The following is a 24070-nucleotide window of genomic DNA, read 5'->3' on the forward strand; positions in this document are numbered from 1 at the left end:
TATCACATTTGTAGCTTCTTATTAGTATTTGTGGAGAAAGTTTTTGTTTACTTTTGTTTTATGTTTCTTCAGTCTCGGGGAATTTCTATCTTGTTACGTTCGGGATTTCTTGCGTTTCTATTGTACGTTTTTTTTATGTATGAATTGATTTGGTCGAGGGCGAAGAAAAGATTGGGAAATAATCAACTTTATGTAAAAACAATAAATCAAGGAAGCGTGCAAGAAGGTATGAGCCGCACACATGATACTCCATAAGGAAAATTTTCCTCGCTAGAATATCCAGGATTACGACACATGTTTCGAAGCCTCTCTCTTTAACGGTACTTTCCGTCACAGCCAGTAGGAAATACATGTTGAGGCAGAGAGTTCCGCGGTATTCCTGTTATCTTTACTACTGTCAAGGTCACAATTATTTTAATCAGACACACTAGTTTATTTATTTATTTTTTTTTTTTTTTAGCCTTTTCCAAAATGTTAGACTATGCTTTTTTGTAGGAATCTTCTCTATTATTAGGTTTTATTGAGACAAAATCAGTACAGTTATGAAGTCAAAATTTGAAGGCAGAAGTGAAATCGCAACTATGAATGTAGTGAGAAACGTGTACCATTCCTTACATTTAAAGGTGTCTTGCCGTGAACTGTCTTATACATATGCAGAAAAAAACGTACATAATTCATTGATGATGCGCACACACACACACACACACACACACACACACACACACACACACACACACACACACACACACACACACACACTTAATAATAATAATAATAATAATAATAATAATAATAATAATAATAATAATAATAATAATAATAATAATAATAACATTGATGATATTATTAATAATAATAATAATAATAATAATAATAATAATATAATAATAATAATAATAATAATAATAATAATAATAATAATAATAATGATAATAATAATAAATGAATAATATAAAATAAATAAAAGAAAATAGATAGATTAAAAAAATTGATAAATAAAGAAGTAAATAAAAAAGATACTCCTTCATAGAAAAAATAAAATAGAATTGATTCAGTACATGTGTTCAAAATTATAATACATATAAATATTAAATGACCGTTTATCAAAAAGGCTTCAGTTTTTCTGGAGTTATGAGTAAGTCGGACGTTTTATGAGTGATCGCTAACACATCTCAAAAGTTGTATAAGTTTTGATTGAGGTTTTATTTCTGTATTTTGGGACAGTTCTTTGGTGGCTCAGAAACTCAAACCCGTGGGCGTCAGGCGCTGTATTTCAGAAATAGTAATAAAAATAAATTAAACAAGTGGTGACATCGATGAAGCCATGACAATCGTGATCTCTATGCTGTATTTTAAGGGTTAGAAAATATCAGTTTCATTTTTGTTATTTTCAATTATTTATTGTATTCATTATTTGGTTATGTATTCATCCTTTGGTTTATTCATACACTATTTCATTCACTAAGCAGGAAATACAGCTAGAAATGATAAACTTGGTGTATCTGTGAATTGTTGTCATGTTTCTCTCCATGGTAATAAATGACACTTATAATTCTTTAACTGAAAAAAAAAAGTAGGTGCTGAAGATCGATAATCTTTTTTTCAATGGAAAGGAAATAGTCATGATACCGATATCAAACAAGTCCCAAACGAAACACACACACACACACACACACACACACACACACACACACACACACACACACACACACACACACACACACACACACACACACACACACACGCACACACACACACACAAACATAGGCATTCACTCAGGCAAAACAACTTTACTATTTATACATATGGGTACAAAACATGATTTATAGTGGGCCTTTCGGCAACTAATGGGGTCCGCAGATGGCAGCTGCGTTGCCCCACGCTACGGCAAGGCTGATGCGTTGCCGCAGCCAACCTGTCTCTGGAGGCTCCCCGCTGCGTTGGGTGATTCTTCTACCAATATCATCCAGTAAGTCATTGAAGTCTGGCCCGAGCACACCGCTAGTCTCCACAGCAAGCGGTGAGAAATCATACCTCCGGGCCAGGTCCTCGTAGCGATGGCGCTTGCGATGTTCGGCGGCGCGAGCCGCTGCCCCAGCAGCCAAGGAAGTCATTAATGTGGGTGCTGCAGAAGGTGTTTACGCAGGTGGCATCCCACATCAACATCTTGCCTCGTCTGAAGGGAAAGACTGTAATGCCGTCTGGGCGGCGTCCGTCCCCACGATCCAGGCCTCGGGGTTCAAGGGTGGCCACTATCCCAGCGGCAGCCAGGGCGCGGTACACCACGTCGTTGAGAGCAGCATGGCGTGGCAGGTGTCCGGGATTCCGCTGGCAAGACAAACTGTGGTGGCCTAGGGCGTCTGTTAAGGCTCCACAGCGGCAGCGGTGAGGCTGTTGAACCCGCAGGCCCAGCCTCAATGCAACATTTATTCGTACAGCATCATCGGGGAGGAGGAGGCCGAGACTCTCTACGGGGATAGCAGAGAGCCAGGCTCCGCTGTGCGGTGCTGTGGCAGCGAGGAGCCGAGCGCGGTCGACCTGGTTGGCATGGCTGAGGAGGTCATCAAGGCGGTGTTGCGAGGCTGCACCGTCAAGGGTCCTTTGCCGAAGCCCATGCCAGTATGAAAGTAGGGAAAACACACACACACACACACACACACACACACACACACACACACACACACACACACACACACACACACACACCTTCAAGATTGAGGTATTTAATGTAAAGACTTCTCAATTCTTGAAATCATATGAATGATTTTGTTAGACAGAGAGAGAGAGAGAGAGAGAGAGAGAGAGAGAGAGAGAGAGAGAGAGAGAGAGAGAGAGAGAGAGAGAGAGAGAGAGAGAGAGAGAGAGAGAGAGAGAGAGAGAGAGAGAGAGAGAGAGAGAGAGAGAGAGAGAGAGAGAGAGAGAGAGAGAGAGAGAGAGAGAGAGAGAGAGAGAGAGAGAGAGAGAGAGAGAGAGAGAGAGAGAGAGAGAGAGAGAGAGAGAGAGAGAGAGAGAGAGAGAGAGAGAGAGAGAGAGAGAGAGAGAGAGAGAGAGAGAGAGAGAGAGAGAGAGAGAGAGAGAGAGAGAGAGAGAGAGAGAGAGAGAGAGAGAGAGAGAGAGAGAGAGAGAGAGAGAGAGAGAGAGAGAGAGAGAGAATGTTTTGTTTAACGTCCGAAAAGAGAGGCGGGTAGCTGTATGGTTAGAACAAAGGGTTGTCGTCTTAGAAGGCGGGCAGCGTTGCGTGTGTGTGGCGGAGTGGAAGAGGGTTGTGTAAAACTGGCTGCGCTTCAGTATGCGTGAGTATAGGAAGCAGTAAGACAAGGTGATGGAGTGGCAGAGGTTGTATGTATGTAACCACCAACTCTATGCAGATTAAAAGCTCAGTATGCAGAAGCCGAGGAGGAGGGAAGGTGGCTGGTGGTAGCCTATGGTAGTGGTCGTTCTGGTGGTGTTTGGTACCGGAGGGAGGTGTGGAGAGATTGTAACACAAGGAAATATCTCGTTCGTTGGAGAAATACTCGAGCACAAGACGTAAGTTATTATTACTGAGCCTCGAGGACAGCGGAGGCGGCTTTGTTGTCTGTCGTCCCAATCCCGTAAGTGGAAAAGAAGTGTTGCTGGAGGAGACAGGGAGTGAGGTGCAAATGAGGCTCTTTGGCCAGACGGAACTGGAGAAGATTGAAAGGAGGTGAGAAATGTGTTATTGTGATTCAGAGCCCTGATTAAATCGCGGTACCTGAAGACCTTTCAAGGCCAGGAAAAGGCGCTAAGTGCGAGGAATGAGGAAATGCTGTGAGCGGAGAAATTTAGTGCAAAGGGAAAGTGGAGGTGGAGATAAGGAAGGAAATATGTCATGCTTCTGTGAGACAAAGATTCTAAATGTTCCTTAGATGAGACGATGACGATGGTTGCTGTGGCTGTAGTAAATGCGTTCATATTTAGCTGAATTTTTAATTTCCGTTCACATTTCAATATTGCTCCCTTGCCGAACGTTATCAGAGGGCTCTCGAAGATGGGGATGTCCCTAAAGCTTCTTTTCATCTTTTTTTTATTTAATCTCATGGTTATTCCTAATGTTTATGAACTTTTGTTGTGACAGTAGAAACAAAAAATATAAATGTCACGGGCTCTGGTGACGTTTAATTGAAAAAAAAATTTGGTAAGTATTACAAAAAAAAGTTAAAATGATCGTTTTGTATACCAAATCCATGAACATTCCTGACTGACGTGTCAAAACGTGTGATCTGAAAGATACTGATAAACAACAGCCGTGGGCCGGGACTGCACAGCCACTGCTTCAATAGGGCATCTCATGATTAACCAAGAAACACGAAAGCAACACGGAATAAAAAAAAAAAAAAAAAAAAAAATGAAAAATTGATTAGCTAATTCCCTTGAAAGCTGTGACATCAAGGCACCAGACTGGGCCCGTACTTATAAACACTAAGATGACGTCCTAACGGTAAGAAGTCGTCCTAAATCACAAAAATGGCGGAACTCGAGTCTTAAATCATTAAGACGGCATCTTAAGCCATAAAAACGCGTCTTACTGCTAAAACACCTCCCGAGGTGTTTTAAGGCGGCGTCACAATAGCACTTTTTCCGTCGTCTCAGGCGATTTCCGTCGTCTTTTTACTCCTCCGTCAACTCTTTCCGTCGTCTTGAGTTAGACGGAATGCATCGTTTTCGTCTAGCGCCATTTTTTTTGTCAAAATAAGAACTATGGTTTCTCATCAACACTTTTATTAAAGAAAAAAAAAAATTTTTTGTTAAACGGAAGAATGCTATTATCATAAAAAGAAATTTAAATGAATTGATGAATATATATTTGTATAAATATTTTTTTTTCTTCTATCCTAGCAATGAAAAGTTCCTCAGTTGTTTGTGTACATTTCCAGGGGAGTGCGAATGTGCGACGCTTCTGAATATTTCCAAGGAAACTTCCAAGTAGCTGGCCAAGATGAGCAGTAGACAAAACACACTGACGAATTTCTCATAGAGAGTATTAGAGGTCACCGTTGCCTCTGGGATCACAGAACAGCTGATTACATTATAAGGTGCAAAAAAGCCGCGGCTTGCTGGGGTGAATGAGGAGCCATGCAAGATAAAGGCAGGTGTTATAAAACTAAAATTCAATATTCAACATTGATCCCCTGACGTCAGAGCACACATCATTATTACTATTATTATCATCATTATTATCATTATTACTATTATTATTATTGTTATTATTATTATTATTATTATTATTATTATTATTATTATTATTATTATTATTATTATTATTATTATTATTATTATTATTATTATTATTATTATTATTATTATTATTATTATCATTATTGCTAGCGTTATATTTAGCATCATTATAATTGTTATTGCTCAAAAAAATGTTTTTTTATTTATCTATTTCCTTGTTTATTTATTTTTGGTAATGGTATTACGGGTACTGCATTGTCTAATGTCATATAGTGCTGCGTAATAACCAAGTTGTAATATATTCTTTAACCTCAATGGCCTTGTGTTCCACATCACATTTATTTTTTTCCTTTTTTACTTATCAATATATTCAAATAAACACATGTGAACTGTGTGCTCTGGCGCCAGGGAATCAATGTTGAATATTGAATTTTAGTTTTATAACACCTGCCTTTATCTTGCATCAAGTGTATAAGCGTACATAACATATGTGCATGAATTTTCCGAGCATTAACCTCAAAGCATCTCATTTCCATTAAGTTCCTTCATAACACGTGAGCTTAGTATCACCTGTGCATATAGAACATACATTACTACCCTCCTGTTTCTTATTACCCATCTACGTCTTACTTCCTCCTCGCTAACACTATCGCTTACTATATTTCTGACTATTATCCCTTCGACTATTACTGCATTATTCATCTTTCTATAATTTTTAATTGTTCACATATAATAAATATATCTCTTAAATTGATAATGATTTCACCAAAACTGCTTATAAGCCTAATAATGATAATAATAATAATAATAATAATGATAATAATAATGATAATAATAATAATAATAATAATAATAATAATAATAATAATAATAATAATAATAATAATAATAATACAAAAACTACGAAAAAATCTACAAAAGTAATAATAATAATATATTTTTTTTTATCGGATTACGTCCGGTTCCCCTATTACATAAGGGCTATAACGGTGCCTCCTGACAGAAGAGTCAGGAGGACTTTGATTTTGGCATTCGGGAACCGTTACCCAGAGTAGATGCCCTTCCTAACACCGGACCGTGGCCAGTATTCGAACCCATGCGCTTGAGAACCCTGGGGCCGTACTTATAAAACTCCACAAAGATGCCGTCTTAGTTAGGAAAAGTACTTAACCTACGAGACTTAAGCGCTAAGAATCTTTCCTAGCAGGATGCTTTGTTAAGTAACCGTCTTTAGGCGCTTACATCGCTAACCGCTAACATGAGCAGACGTTATGTAATGATTTTTTTTATTAATATAGTAATTATTATTATTTTTATTATTATTATTATTAGCAGTAGTTGTGCAAATAGTTGCCGTAGTAGTAGTATTGCTATTATATAATGACGATAATAGTAACAATAATAATAAATATATTAATATTAATAATAATATTGACAATAAAAAATAATAATGTTAGTAATAATGATAATGATAATAATAATAATAATAATAATAGTAACAATAATGACAGGTTTCCTACTTACGTGATAAAAAAAAGAATGTATACACATTTGATAATTTTAAATACTTAAATGTTAACAGCTTATTCATTTTGCTGAGGGACCATAGATTAGATATGGCAAGAAGAGGCAATGAACTGCGCACGGTGAGCGGTGAGCAATGGAGACTTTGCCATTGGATGAGTGTCATCATTCATCCTAATATTCCCGGTAATTGAGGCACTCGCTGGGTCTGCCTCCATCAGTGCCGAGTAATGCCACCACTTAATCAAGAACAGTCTGAAAAGTTACAATCGCGGGCAACATGTCGCAAAAATGTATGTTTTGATTAACTTCAGGACTAGTGCAAGTGTTCTTATCGTTCTTTGTTATTCTTTTGTGTGTATTTCTCGTGCTTATTTCGTTTTGATTAACATCGCCTCCTGGCCTGGAATGTTGTAACTACTGTCATTCTTTTCGTCTTGCGAGCTTTTTTTTTTGTATATATATATATATATATATATATATATATATATATATATATATATATATATATATATATATATATATATATATATATATATATATATATATATATATATATATATATATATATATATATATATATATATATATATATATATATATATATATATATATATATATATATATATATATATATATATATATATATATATATATATATATATATATATATATATATATATATATATATATATATATATATATATATATATATATATATATATATATATATATATATATATATATATATATATATATATATATAGATACATACCCATTGGGTATGTATATAGCCTATTAATCATATACTCGTATATGTATCTATTTATCTATCTATCTATTCATTTATCTATTTATCTATCTATCTATCTATATGGATTTCACGATGCAGAAATTAAATGCTGGACAGTTTGTGTTTTATTTTTTTCTAATTTTATCTCTTTCAGTGTAATATTTTTATGTAAATATTCGACTGTTATATACAGTTTATAGCCAGGGATGAAGTAAAAGCAAAATATTGTTGGTTTCTATATTTCTTGTAAGAATATTTAATGATTAGCAATATTATAAATAAATGGTTAAGTAATGTTTGAAAATAATGCCAGATAAAAGAAAACAAACTTTAGTGACGAATTACCATTGCATATTTGTTTCCGTCATTAATCAATTAATTTTCTCATTCCAGGTGTGCTTAACATTGATTATGGCAACCCGAAGCAATAACGCAGTCTGGCTCATAGGCCAGCCAAATAAGGATATCCTAGGTAGTCGTCTGCCAACCAAGCTGAGTGTCATGAAGAAGTACTTCTTTCATCAAAAGCAGGAACAGCTAGGACGTAGAAAGTCAGTGAATCTCTGTTTGGATGCTGTCATGCCCTTTTGGGAGAAAGCTAGGATTCCTACTATGAGGAGAGACAACGCCATTCGGAAAATAGAATCTCTCCTCAAGCGTTATGATAAGCTAGTCAAAAATAAGAAACGATCAGAGGAGAGCTGTCGTGTTGCTGAAGAAGTGTTCATGGAAGAAATTAAAAATGAAATCCTTGATATTGGTCATTCCAAAGCCCTTTGTATGATGAAAAACGAGGAAGACAAGAGTTTCTACATTAGTCAGCAGGATGACCCAGCACAGAGCAGTATGGGATCTGTAGACATGAAGATGGCCAAACTAGAGAGTAGGAAAAGGCATCGAGAAGAAAAACAGGCTGAGCTGCAAGACCGGGAGATTCATCAGTCCAAGATATTAACAGAGACTGCAATTTTAGAAGACAGTTCCCCATCCTCAGATGAGCAGTGTGATCCTTCCTTGGATGCATGTACCTCTACTTTATGTCGTAAAAAGAAACGGTCAAAGAACTTCATAAATCAAGATGTGGCTGTTGCTTATGACCGGATGAACATTAGTATCCGTGATGCAGCAATGTCCTATAGTGTAGTGGCCCAATCTCTAGGGCAAAATTTGGATGAGATTTCCATTTCTGCTTCCACAATGTACCGTGCTCGCAAGGCGATTCGAAAGCAAGTAGCAGTGGCGTATCAAGGGGACGAATTCTGTCCTGGTGAACCATTAGTGTTGCATTGGGATGGGAAAATGCTACCTACAATCACAGGTAACAGATCTGAGGATCGAATTGCCATTCTAGTTTCCGGGAAGGGTCAAGAGAAACTGCTTGGGATTCCAAAAATTCCAGCTGGTACAGGAGCGGAGATAGCACGTGTATGCATTGAATGCATAAGGGAGCACCACCTGTCAGATAGAATCAAGGGATTATCATTTGACACTACATCATCGAACACTGGAATTCATGCAGGTGCCTGCACCAAGATTGAGGACGCTCTTGAGAAACAACTTCTATACCTAGCATGCAGGCATCACATTTATGAAATTGTTCTAGCCAAAGCCTTCCACCTCTCAATGGGCCCCACCACTGGGCCTAATATTGAAATCTTTAAAAGACTCAAGAATCAGTGGAATGAAATCGATAGGTCCCTGACAACTAGCTGCACTATTGCCGAACCTCTTCAGGGTCTCAGGGACAAAACTATTCTTATTGTGAGAAAATCTTTTGCTATCTGTCAGCAGCGGGATGACTATAAAGAGCTTCTTCAGCTGGTCTGTTAATGTGCCTCTCCGGAAGCCAGGAGCATATCACAATGCACGGTGGATGGCAAAGGCTATCTATGCATTGAAGCTATACCTTTTACAAGACCAATTCAAGATGACGGAGTTGGAACTTAAAGGTGTCACAGAAATCTGCCTTTTTTGTTGCCCTGGCCTATGCAAAGGCTTGGTGTCGTGCACCAAGAGCAGAGCAGGCTCCAGCTGTTGATCTGGAGTTTTTGCAAGACATGGAAACATTACAAGAAGAAGGAGTGATCATCACTGTTGCCAAGGAAGCACAAGCAGCCATGAAGCGACATTTGTGGTACCTCTCAGAGGCACTGGTTGGCTTGGCATTCTTTGATAAAGAACTTAACCAAGAGGAAAAAAGAAGAATGCAAGATAACCTATTAAAGCCAGCACTGAAGAAAGTAGCAAAGCGTATTGAGGGAAAAAACATCCTTGGCTCATTTAAAGAAAAAACGTTATCTGATTTTGTAACCTCGAGGACGATGGATCTGTTTACCACTCTCAACATTGATGATGCCTTTACTCAAAATCCTCCTGCGTCTTGGGAAAGTGACTCAAAGTACCTTGAAGGTCAAGCCAAGGTCCATGACCTGGCTGTGGTTAATGATTTGGCTGAACGGGGGATAGCTCTTATCAAAAAGTTTAATTCCACATTAACAACAAAAGAAGAAGACAAACAGTTCTTATTGAAAGCAGTCTTTAAGCACAGAAAAGAATTTCCAAAGAAGCAAAAGGCAGAAATAATGAAGTAACTATATGAGACTGCTTTCTTTATAATTTTTGTACTTTATGTGTGCTCTCTGGCCAATTATTCTTTTGTTAGGGAAAATAAAGCAGCAATTCTTTATAAAAAAAAGTTTTTTTCATGAAAACCTTAATTTCTCGGGACCCTTAATTTTTATCATAGGAGGGTAGATTTAGGAGAGGGATGATATTTTGGCAAGAGGAACTCAGGCATGTATGAGGAACAAATATCTGATATTATGAAACACCCTAATATATATATATATATATATATATATATATATATATATATATATATATATATATATATATATATATATATATATATATATATATATATATATCGTATTTCCGATAGTTTCAGATTATTCAAGAAGAAAAGCCTTAATGTACCTTTATACTTCACAGAATGAGAAGTATGAGTGATAGATATGAGAAGGAAGAAGAGATTTCACGTGTCAGTGGTATAGACGGGAGCGAAGTACGTAAGACTTATACTTACTTGCAGTACTTAAAACCAATGAAGATGAAATTGCATCAGGTTGTCACGTATTCTCTATACCACTAAGAGTCTGTGGAGGTTGGTACATCGGGAGTGAGGCGGAGTGTGTAACGAAAATAAGGAGTAGCGTGAGTTCCAAAGCACGCCTGACTCCCAGGCCTATGTGAAGAGAGGAAGTATAGTTTAAAGACGTCAGAGGCAAGGGGAGGAGGCAATTTGTGGAGGAATATTTAAGAAGACGGGTAAGCATTCGGCGCGTCAGGGTTTAGCATACGCAGGAGATGAAAGGGGAGTTAAGTGAAGTTTGTGGATAGAGATCGAGGAGATGAATATGAGGAGCGGAGAGGATGTCAAGCAGGTGAAGGAGACAAGACACTGCTGGAGGGTCTAAGTAACCATTAGAGAATGGAAGAGGCTGGGCTGAAGAGCGTTTTAAGCCCCGTCCACACGGAGAATCACGCATCTGCGACTTGATGCAGTAGTGGTGTTGAAAAATTGACGCCAGCATCCAAACGGGCTGCATCACTGCGAATCTCATAACTGTGCGAACAATCAGGTCTCGGTCATCATTTGGCTCTCACGGGGGGAGGATGTCCACCGACGCTCTACTCTGCCAAAAAACTGTACCGTGGAGTATAGTTGCTGTGTGTGCACCTAGAAAAAAAAAAAAAAAAAAACTTATGAAAAAGAAACGTCGGACTTTGTGGTGCAAGCAGTGGCTTTCTCGGCGGTCTCTGCGAGGGAGCTTTAATAAAATATTTTAGAGCTACAAGCAGAAAACCAGGCAGACTTTGAAAATTATACACGAAAGCCATTCACTGCATTTCATGAATTGCTGAAGAAGATACATCCATATATCTGCAAGCAGAACACCGGCATCCGAGACAGCATACCACCGTGTGCTCGTCTTGAAGCAACACTTCACTTCCTTGCCGCAGGAAGATCCTACACAAGTCTCCAGTATTCCACTAGAATTTCAAAATGAGAGCCTCAGCCTGATCATCCCTGAAACCTGTGCAGCCATCTATAATGTCCTGAGGGAGGATTACCTTAAGGTGACTTTACTTTGTATCCGCCCTATGAAGGCCGGATACAAAGTATAGTGATAGTTTTCATTTCTTTATTATTTTTACATATGACATAAACAATAAAAAAATGTTCATAATAGTTATGTAAAATTGTACTTTGTACGGTAATATGCTGTAACCTTAATATAAACCTTTTCATACCATTAATTTATCCGAGCCTTCCACTCGTAATATCTGATGTTCCCTTGTAAGATCTCCCATGTCACTCATGCTTAGAGCATCGAATATTAACTTATTGGCCAATTTCTGCTGGTCTTCACTCATATTCTTGTATTTCATTGTATGAAAATAGAAGAGCGGGACGGGAAAGAGAGTGCGTACATCCTTTCTCTATGTCCTGTCTGCAAGTTGCACGATCTTGTTGCGTCCCTAATCTTAAAGAATGCTTTGTGGGGTTCTAGGAAACGCCTCTGTGTTTTTTATAAACTTTACTTAATTATATTATTTACAAACATTTACACTTTACAACCCTTACGACAACAGATAAAACCACGAAAACCACGAAATTTGAATCACTCTCTTCACGCAAGGTCCACCTTCAAATGCCTCAGATTCTGCCACATTATATCTTGAACTCAAATTCATTACACACACAATAACTTCATTGATAACAACATTTCTCTCTTCACTTAAACTTCTTCTAATGTTTCAGATTTCTTCACAATATTTCCGTTATCCAACTCAAATCACGCAATTTAAATTCAAAGATAAGATACATCCTAACACACTCTACAATTTACCTTCCAATAAAAACAACATCCTACACAACCTACACATAACCATTTTTCCTTTATCAAAATATGACACCAACATTTTCTGTGACTGCATTACAACTAACTGGCTACACTTACTGGTCTTGAGATAAGCGGCGCGCCCATTTTGACCCTCTGGTCTGACAGCTCTCTCTCTCTCTCTCTCTCGCTGTCGTCTCTCGCCTTCTCCTGGGCGTTCTCGGCTTCTCTGTCTCGCTCTCTCGCTCTCTGTGTCTCTTACACCTCCTAATATACACTCGTTACTTGACTTCTCGACCATATCATTTTGTTTCCGGCGACCTTTGATTACTACCAGATATGGGGAGAAGGTTCCAGAAGCTTCTTCTTGTAATCTACTGCTCGTCTCCAGCTGTGTTTGTCTTGTCATGACTCACCGCCTCTTGTTGTTCTCCTCGGTGGTCACGGGACTTCTTATCTATCAAATTAGTGATAGCGTCTTATTATCTTGGTACCTGCTTTCGTGTCTCTCATGTTTCTACATTTATTATTCTCTTTCTTACTTCCATCTTCATCTCTTCATTCTTGCTATCTTTTTTCTTACGTATTTCATTTCTTCTCGATTTCCATGTCACACCAATGCCCCCTCCTCAAGATCGTGCGTCCTCGCACGACTGTTAACTTGGCTGCGGGTCGCAGGGTCGCGGGTCGCAGGTGTGGGTTGGGAAGGTCTGCTCCCAGCTGCTGGAACCAGCGGAGTCCTAGATATGGCCCTCGCCCACGCTCGTGACACCAGGATGACCCCTCAGCCAGCCGTATCGTCCAGGTCCCAGGAGGCTGATGCCTTTATCAGGAACTGTAGATTATCTTTCATTGTGTAGAGACAAGGTACCCATCCTTAACTGCTGAGAAGGCGTGTATTAGCAATATTCATAAGTTCATAGTTTAGAGACAGCCTTTGTGGAGAAACAAAATATAACATTCAATTTGACCAGTAAGAGAAATCAACCACGAATCATATTTTTCCATATATTTGCATTGTAAACCAACAGTTTCTTTTCAAATTATTTTCAATATTCATATATGCAGTCAGAACACTTATAACTATAATGAAAAAATGAAGGGAGATCATACTGCCCACATCATAAAAGGTGTCTGCTAGAATTTCTCTAAAGTAGTAAGTAGTAGCCAAGTTAGTAATGCAGTCACTCCTACTTATCAGCCTTGAGTCAACTCATTTATCTTTACTCTCTTGGGAAAATAAACATATCAATCTGCTCTCAAATAAGATATAAAAGGGAACAACAATACACTTTTAGAAACATGTACATCGTCATCATTGTTTTCATCACATCATAACATAACCCTAAACTACTGCAATGGATTTATTGACCAACATCAATCTTTCTCGTGTAAAAGATGACTTCTTGTTATATTTTGACAAAACTTTTTTCATCTCATGTTCTTTCTGAATCATCTTAAGGAGCAAATTCTGACCTTTAAATACACGACAATGATTGTTAATAAGTTAAGCACAGCAATCTCTAATTTCAAGAACTCATGAACCCATTTTGTTTTGTTTTATCTCTATCTTGCTTTATCAAATACCACACTATGACAGTTAAACACCAATTAATTCTGAGTTTGTGTTGCGTGCAATATTCTTTTTCTTCGACAAATCAACATTTTTTTTTCTTCTGATAATTACACTCTTTTAACAGAACTACTACTGGACGAAAATATGTATACCGTGATGTTTTTAGCTTTTAACACGAGCTCATATAAGCTTACAAAGGCACAAAATTTTCCATTCAATATCCACATGAATTTAGGTGTCATAGTCAGTCATCAAGGAACTAATCGCCGTAAGGTAAGCCAACAATCTGATAAAGGAACACTATAACCTTCCACCGTCGAGTACAGCTAAAATTTTGCTCATGACTCATTATCGCATCTTGCTCACAATATAATGACTTGAAATATGTTTCTTTTCTCATCTTACTCATCATCAGACATTTCAGTGAATTATCTTTTGTATAGTTATCCGTAATGTTAATAAGCAATTACTTTCCCTTTTTTCACCTCATAAACTTTCTATATTTCATGTATTTGTGCCTCTAAATATCTGTATTTAATCTGTAAGAATTGTTTCCTATCCCTTGGGCTAACATACCTTATCTCCCTTATACGTCGCTGACTGATTGCTGTGTGTCTCTCCTTGACTACCAGGCACTACAATATCTATCATACACTTTTACTGATTTCACTCTCTTATTAAATTTGCTACCTTAATTCCTCCTCTTAAAATATCATAACAAAATCTTCAAAGATAAACCGAAATATATTTTTTGAACCATTATACTGCTACTACTTTTTCATAATAAGTGTGTCTTGCATTCGTGTATCGCGTTTCTCAGCTACATTTCAGCTCTACAACAACAAGAAATTTCGGTTTCAAATATATTAATATCCTAAACAAACGTAGCTAAACTGCTATACACACTCTAAACTCTTCAGTTTTCCCTCTTCGGACTTTACTGATATGTTTCTGATATCCCTGCCATCCCTCCTTACGAATCACCATATTCTCACCTGACCAATTTGACCTTCATCTCTTTGACACCTCAAAATTTTACATCTTGTGTTCTCATCAACTCAACATAAACATTTTTCACATAACATTCCTCAACATTTTTTCCAGCTTAATAACGATATCATTTAGCAAACACATATCGCACGATATCTCAACATTTATTTATCTAATCAACTTCCAGTGACATACAGTAAATTTCCCTTTTATTTATACTTGCAATAAATTTTCTTTTGTATCTTTGTGACTTCGATATTTTCTGTATTGTTCTTTTTATTCCTTTTTATTTGCTATATTTATCATTTGAATTGTTTTATTTATTCATTTTTTTTGTGTGTGTGTGTTTGTGGGCCCACTTCTTCATAATTATAATCCTTGTGTATGTATACGCTCAAAACTCTTCCACACCTGGGTACTTGTCGAAAAGAACATCTGAGGCGTCCCCCATCGTTCTGAATCGGCTCATTCCCAGACAGGAATTACAAATTTATTCTTCGCATTTTCCTCTCTCCTTCTTAAACAATATTAACAGCTAGACAGAGTAACTTGTACACTGCCATGCCCCTAGGCCAGCAGGAAGTATGCAAGTTCGCTAGGCACATGCGTATACAAGGATCATTCACCATTATCTGACGCGTCAGTTTCCGGGAGTTGAATAATGCACATTTACATTTATCTCGCAACATCTTACCTTATCAAATTCAACTTGAGCATGCTCGACATAAACTAATCGATTCAGAAGTCACACCTGTATGTTTTACACTTTTTACATTTCTTATTTCATGGTTACTGCATTTTGATTTTCTTTCTCACCTTTCCAATATTTTACCTTCTTTATCCTCATCATTTTTCTTTTAACCATCTCAAGTTGTTTCTATACGTCTCAATTATACGTTACCCATTTTTCTTCTACCGCACAATAATATCCCTTCCTTTCATGATATGACTTCACTCAACTGCAACTGCTTTTTATCTCATTTTCTCCTAGTATGCATTCCATTTCCACCATAAAATTTCCACACTAATTTTTTTACGGATATCCTTTTCATACTTCATTTCAACATACTTTCAACATATCAATATATATTTCAACATCTCACCACTACCAAGATACTTATTTCTCTTTCTTCACTATTTCCATACCACTATCAACATCTGAGTTTCACCATATCTTCATGCATGGATCTGTATTCAATATATCCATAATTACCAATATACTTGCTCAATATATTCACTATTTCCAATATACTCATTTCACAATTTCTTCACCCTCACCAATATATTCATTCTCTATACTCAAAAATATTAATACACTCATTTCGATATCTCTTCATGCAGCATTCAATATCTCAATACACAATACTCATAATCATCACCATTGCAGCATGCCCAAATATATATTTCATATCAATATTTCACAATATTCAAGATTCATCTCCCTTCTTTTTTGCATGCATCAATCTATATTTCACGACAATATTTCACTATTATTCAAGATTCATCTCCCGTCATGTTTCAACTATGATATCCTCACAATGGGACCGATCGCGATCTGCTATGTAGGTGCCTTCAACCGCCAGATGGGTTAATTATTTCACAGAAAGTTGGTCAACTGGAACGTACTTTTCTGCACGTTTTGTAAATATTAAATGGTTTAATAAAATAGTTATAATCTTTCTAAGAATGTACTCATGGCATATAAGCTAAAAAAGTGGAAATGTTTATATATATGTCAAGCGCTCTTCTTTACCATCTCCATTTCTCAACAAAAATAGATCATTAATATACTATTTTAATGCCTTTTTTTCCATAAAATTAATATAAATTATATTCATATATAAAATAACAACAATTAATAGTCTTAAGAAATTAACAGTATAGAGGATATTGTCTAACATGCACCATTTTCTATAAACTAAACAAATCTAGCGTGTTAAGACCATCGCCATTCGCTACACAACGACTTCACTATATAACACTATGGATATTAGTAGGATGAACTTAGAAATACAGTGCCAACTCTGAGAAACTTTCTGAGATCAAAAGGCATACCAAGTTCGTTTGTTGTTATTCAGTTACAAAAATTCGGTTTCGGTAATGTTAGCCAGGTTATTTCCACAGACTCCGAAAATTGTTTTTTTATATAAATGCTACTCAGTGATATTTGCTCTACGCTTTTTGAGTGGAGCATTATCCTATGCAGAAACTCTGACAATTTTGTGATAAGGTATATATGTACTATTAGACTTACAAAAAATATTTTGATGGGACACTGGTACATCCATACTTTGCACCATTAGAAACTTATATTTGCATATTTTTATGTAATTTTCAATCAGACACATAGATAAATACCCAAACGTTTATATTATGAGGTAGGTAGGCATGAATATCTGTATATATATTTCTTTTAATAGGGCTTCCACAAGAGCGACAGTTCGGCGCGATAGGCAGGACTAACTTGTGAATTAAATCAGCTGGCGAACAATGAAAACTACACAGATAGCGATTGGTGCCATTACCAATATTCTCGTCTTATCCTCATTTCTCATGCTTTAAATACACACAGCTATCAAGATACTCATCTCACTAGTACTGCAGGCCTCAGTCTATATTCTCAACATTTTATATTCACAACATATATGTCTCACTATATCTCCAATATATATTCACTATACTCATTTTCCTCATTTTCAAATGTATATTCACTATATTCATTATCCTCAGCTTTAAATATATCCTCACTATATTCATTATCTTCATGGTTCACTCTAATTACTCAAAATTTTCAACATACCACATTTTCTGCATACATTCACTTCACTACATCCTCATGCTTCAATATACACTCACTATATTCATGTCATCATATTACTCTCAACATATTAATTTCACCATATATCCATGCCTCATTTTATATACTCATTATATTTACTACACCAATATTCTCAATATTCCCTTTTCACTATATAACCTTGCTGTAAATATATACCAACAATATTCATGCCACCATATCATTCTCAATACAATAATTTCACCATATATGTATGCTTCAATATACTCAATAGATCCAATTATTCTCAATATTTCTCTATATCATGCTGCAATATATACTCACTGTACTCATTATCCTCATATATATTCACTATTATGCATGCTTCAATATATTCAATATATTCAAATACTCCCAATATTCTACTATACCATGCTGCAATATATACTCACTATATTCAATGTCATGTCACCACACCATTCTCATAATAAATTCACCACATCATATATGCATGCTTCAGTATACTCAATAGATTTACTTCCAAATATCCTCAATATTTCCATCTCTACACTATATTATATATATATATATATATATATATATATATATATATATATATATATATATATATATATATATATATATATATATATATATATATATATATATATATATATATATATATATATATATATATATATATATAATCATCATCTCTATATACTCTCACATCATCATATTTTCATGCTTCCGACTTCTCAATTACTTGTTTCACCATTTTTTCATGCACCTTTTTTTATACCCACTATACTCACAGTTTTCACTATACCCATCTCACTGTTTCTTTCTCCATCATCCCTATTTTCCAATAATCACTTTTCATGCAGCATTCATCAATTCATATTTTCACTACCCTTTTTCATGCACCAATCTATCTTTCTCTGATTTTCAAATAATACTTTACACACCTTATTCCATTATTCATGTTTATCTACATAAGATAACCTCATTATAACATATTTCTCGCCTTTGAATATACTTCATTTCGATGTCAGCTTCAGCCATTAATATAAATTTTATCTATTTCGGGTATGTTAGATTTAGTCTGTGACCACTACAAGGATCTCTGACGTTATCTAGAGTTTTGACCGCCATCGTTCTTATCAAGATACTCTTCCAAACCCTGATAATTCTTCTCCAATAATTATTATGGCCAAGTTTATTGTAAGTATACGCGGGATGTGGGCCTGTTAAGCAGTACGTTCTTATAATGCCTCGCTCTCAACTAATTTAAATATAGACACCTCTCGCTGTTAAATGTCCGTGCTTACGGCGATTTTAAAGAACTCTTTCACCTCAACTTGTTAAAACCTATTCCTCTGCTTACGTTACCCTTTAACAGTCTCTATCGCATACAAACTTTCTTTACAATAAAAATGATCAACATTTCAATATAATCAACATGTTTATTATCTTTCGTGAAATATAATAATAATTTCATTAACATTTATTCACCTTTCTATACTCATTTTGTTATTCCATATGGTTAAGTTCTTCATTTACATACTCAATCACTCTGCAATTTTCTGTATTACTTATTAACACAATAGAGACTGTAGTGGTCACTTAGCTACCTTTCCATCAACTCATATCAGTCACAGAGATAATCTCGTGAGTCAGGGTCCAGCCAATATTCCTTCAGTCACATGGTCTGGCACTGTCCCAACACTGTTACCTGACTCTCGCCTTCCCTGTACTTTACAGTGACATCCATATCTTAACTTTCCCCTTTATATCCCTATGTTTCATAATACATGGCTGATCATTTTCTTGGTGCATGAATGAAAATTTTCATCTGTTCTCACCTCCAGGATTTCCTTCTACCTCTGGTCATCTTATCAACTGAGTTTATCTATGGCTTATCAAGGCCTAACATCACTCCTACGCTTCTGCGTCTCTCCCAGGTTTCCACACAACATTTATTAACCCATATAATTCCCATATATCTTCCTTCAATTCACTCACGAACATTGCCACTATCGCCTCTGTACATACCAACACGTTAAATTTCAGATAACATAAATTTCTGTCTCCATCAGCTGTTGTCTGATGTTTACTCAGGGTGACTCGCTTGCTTCATCCTCCAAAAATTTCACATTCTTTCTGTTTACTCGCTTTATACCACAACTACTTCATATATATTATTCCTTTTTCTCTCTATAAATATGATATTCATGTTTACCAAAATTTCTGCTTCATGAAAACCTCTCCTTACAATCTTCTACATAACTCTCTGACACCTGTGTTCTTCACTCTAATTTAGTCTAATTTATCACTAACGTCTACAAGCTGACAACATTCTTATCTTTTACCAGTTATGATGAAATATCTAAGAGTTGCTACTACACCTGTGTTTGATATGTGTGTTTCCCTGTGTGTTTCTACTTCCCCTTGCTTGTATGCCGCTGGTGAAACAAGAAAAGAAACTATAATTCTCTTATCACAATAGCAATAAAATCAACACAATTCAAGGCGCTTTTTATTCAGAGCAAGATGTTTACGCAATCAAGTAATGTAACTATGAATTTTATGGCAATACTATCCGTTATGACAACAACTTGCGAGCAACACAGACGCAGCACGAGTAACTTAAATGATCTTCAAAATATTTTGCTGTGACAAAGATTTCTCACCACTATTTCGGTACACCATCAAAAATTGCAGATGACTCAAAATACGTAATTACAACAGCATCCATTACAACAATTCAGTACACTCATATAACATATGCCACACCATAGTATTCACGATTTTAATCTCTGCTAATGAATCCAGAAAACATATAATTTATCAAGTTATGCAATATTTATCTTTGCAACATTATCAATTATAAAGATATCCCTCTGCTGCCACCAGTTGTCGTGTCTGCAAGTTGCACGATCTTGTTGCGTCCCTAATCTTTTTTAAAGACTACTTTATGGGTTCAAGGGAACGCCTGTGAGTTTTTTTTATAAACTTTACTTAATTATATTATTTACAAACATTTACGACAACAAATAAAACCACGAAAATCACGAAATTTTAATCACTCTCTTCACGCAAGCTCCACCTTCAAATGCCTCAGATTCTGCCACATTATATCTTGAACTCAAATTCATTACACACACAATAACTTCATTGATAACAACATTTCTCTCTTCACTTAAACTTCTTCTAATGTTTCAGATTTCTTCACAATATTTCCGTTATCCAACTCAAATCACGCAATTTAAATTCAAAGATAAGATACATCCTAACACACTCTACAATTTACCTTCCAATAAAAATAACATCCTACACAACCTACACATAACCATTTTTCCTTTATCAAAATATGACACCAACATTTTCTGTGACTGCATTACAACTAACTGGCTACACTTACTGGTCTTGAGATAAGCGGCGCGCCCATTTTGACCCTCTGGTCTGACAGCTCTCTCTCTCTCTCTCTCTCGCTGTCGTCTCTCGCCTTCTCCTGGGCGTTCTCGGCTTCTCTGTCTCGCTCTCTCGCTCTCTTACACCTCTAATATATGATATGGACTTCTCGACCATATCATTTTGTTTCCGGCGACCTTTGATTACTACCAGATATGGGGAGAAGGTTCCAGAAGCTTCTTCTTGTAATCTACTGCTCGTCTCCAGCTGTGTTTGTCTTGTCATGACTCACCGCCTCTTGTTGTTCTCCTCGGTGGTCACGGGACTTCTTATCTATCAAATTAGTGATAGCGTCTTATTATCTTGGTATGTGTGTGTGTGTGTGTGTGTGTGTGTGTGTGTGTGTGTGTGTGTGTGTTTGTGGGCGTGAGGTGGTCATATGTGGGCAGTGAGCGTGACATTGTGGTGGTGGTGTGTCTCGCGGGTAACGCTGCGACATATTGTGTGGCACCATATTCGTCTACAACGTTTGTTTTGTGTTGTTTGTGTTTGATTGTGTTAGTTGTGCAGCTCAGGAAAGATAAGTTAACCTGCTCTTCTTTTGTTGTGTGTGTCCGTCATGATGATCGTTTGCAGTGTTACCAAAGGGAGACCAGAAAGTTGTAATTTAGGTCGTCATTGCTTTGAGTTGCAGAACAAATAAGTCTCTTTGTATGATATCAGTCGTGGTAAGTAAGTGGATATTGATTTGTGGTGAGATGCCCTTCCATGGAGGAGGCAGTAGAACCCTGCCCAAACGATAATTACTCCCAGCGAGGTCTAATAGCACTGGTTCAGGGGGTGCTGGGAACCTTCCTTAAAGCCAGCTGTGACCTCACTCAACGTTTCCCTTTGTCTCACAACACAGCGGGCAGTCACAGCCTGCCCTCTAAACACCACTTTCTTTCTTCACACAAAACTACATGCACTACCGACATATACATTCTTCACCAAAAATAATAATAAAAAAAAAAAAGATAACTTATGTTGTCATCTTGGGAGTCTCTCCCAAAGTATTATTTGTTCACCTTGTTTAGGGACTGGCACCTCAGTGGGCCTTTTTTTTTAACCACAAATTTTGTTGCCCTTGGCCGGATTTCCCTCTTTCATAAAAACAAACCTAGGCAGCTTATCCAGTCAAAGATCACAACATTTTTACTCACCTGGTGTTGTAAGGTGTACATTCTGAAACACTTGAGGCGGCACCTCCACTACTTTACAAAGGCTGTACTTGAAGTGACGCAGGTTTTTAAGAGTGTCGTTATGGTCTAAGTACAGATTAACGTGTCTACATTATGAATAGGAGAAACACTCTTGAGAACCTGAACAACCATCTCCGTTTGACGTCTACAACAAAATTCTAAAGACATCCTACCCAGACCCTCATTCTTACCTGCTCTGGACCTTCGCGAAGCCAGCCAGGAATTAGAATTACAGAATAGCAACCTCCGAGTGGTGATGGAAGGAAGAAGGAAGGCCAATGAGAAAACTGGATGGAAATAGGATCAGAACTTCTGTTAGGGAGAGGGAAGGAAAGGAGAGAGAGAGAGAGAGAGAGAGAGAGTGGGAGATGCTGGGAAGTGTAGGGCGGTGTGTACCAGGGGTGTTGGTGGTAGTGGCGGCGGTGCAGCGTGCGAAATTTTTCCTCCATGCATGCGAAAATATCTCGTGGGTTCCACAGCCCTCTGTTATCTTTGCTTAAACTGGTGGATAGAAGGATCTATGGAGCTGACATCCTAGCCAGAGTAAGCATGATCATCAATTGTCATTATGAGCGTGTAGTCTTATAATGTACTATTTATCCAATGTTTGAAGCCTCCAAATAGCTCCGACAGGCACAGTTCCGCACGACACCAACATTCCATCACGCACTTTAATATTTGTAATAAATACAGCGAGTTCAACATTTCTTTTGGTATGTTAGATAAAGGGGTGTTTCATGCTGCTCCAGGCAAATTGTCAGTGAGAAATGTACTCAACTTACTAATTTATTGGCGTAGTCGATCCGAGCAAAGCTGACTAAACATGCTCGAGTCACAAGGCCCATCGCACTTCCATATTTTATAAAAACTAGGCTACAAAACAAATTTATTTGGAAATATTTCGACAGAAGAATGAATATATCATATTGACACAAAATCTCGACATTCTTGGTGCAGTAATATTAACATGTGAAGGGAAGTTGATGCCTTGCTTCCTTGCAATCTTGAGAAGCGTCCCACCGCGAGATTAGCCAATTATACGTAGGTGCAGTCACTGTCAGCTGTATCTAATGATAACTGTTTTCACTTCCGAGTGTGTAACCAGTGGATGGTTAAAGGATGACTCTACCTGTTCACCATCAACATGCCTCACTCCCATGGGTCTATCCTCCCCCATCCATGCATTATATATAAGAGGCCTACCTTCTCAACAAGCAAATTTTCTCTAATTTCCATTTCTAAAAGAATTCATATATAATTCTTCAGTGTGCTGTTGCTATTGTTAATTGTTTGCTTTAATAAAATACACCACATTAATGACCTTCTTGACAATAACACTGCTATTTTTGCAATAACACAAACATGGCTTGCTTCTTGTATTCCCAACCCTTGTTAATATCCACAGTTATGTATTAGACACAACTGATACTACACCATTAGTTATGAAGCATGAAACACTGACTGGTAATAAATTCCTCACAGTTTTGTTTTGTTACTCATTATATTCATCAGTGGTCCCATTTCAACGTTCACCATTAATTACCACCTGAAATATGTTGTTTGCCAAGCTATCCAGTTGTACATCCATCCATTCACCCGTCTAGTTAACTTATCCACCTCTGCACTCACTCACCCACTTGCCATTCATTCAGCCA

At 36.9% G+C, this 24070-nt stretch overlaps 1 long non-coding RNA gene across 1 annotated transcript; it reads right to left on the reverse strand.

The window, feature by feature from the left end:
* Positions 1-12982: 12982 nt before the first annotated feature.
* LOC123512794 lies at positions 12983-21294 on the reverse strand. The gene is made up of 2 exons (XR_006677190.1): positions 21185-21294; positions 12983-13299 (listed from the first exon to the last, which is right to left on the reverse strand). It is a non-coding gene; the product is annotated as an uncharacterized LOC123512794 (long non-coding RNA).
* Between the last annotated feature and the right edge of the window lie 2776 nt (positions 21295-24070).

The sequence above is a fragment of the Portunus trituberculatus genome, chromosome 34, assembly GCF_017591435.1.
Source record: "Portunus trituberculatus isolate SZX2019 chromosome 34, ASM1759143v1, whole genome shotgun sequence".
NCBI classification, from domain to species: Eukaryota; Metazoa; Arthropoda; class Malacostraca; order Decapoda; family Portunidae; genus Portunus; species Portunus trituberculatus.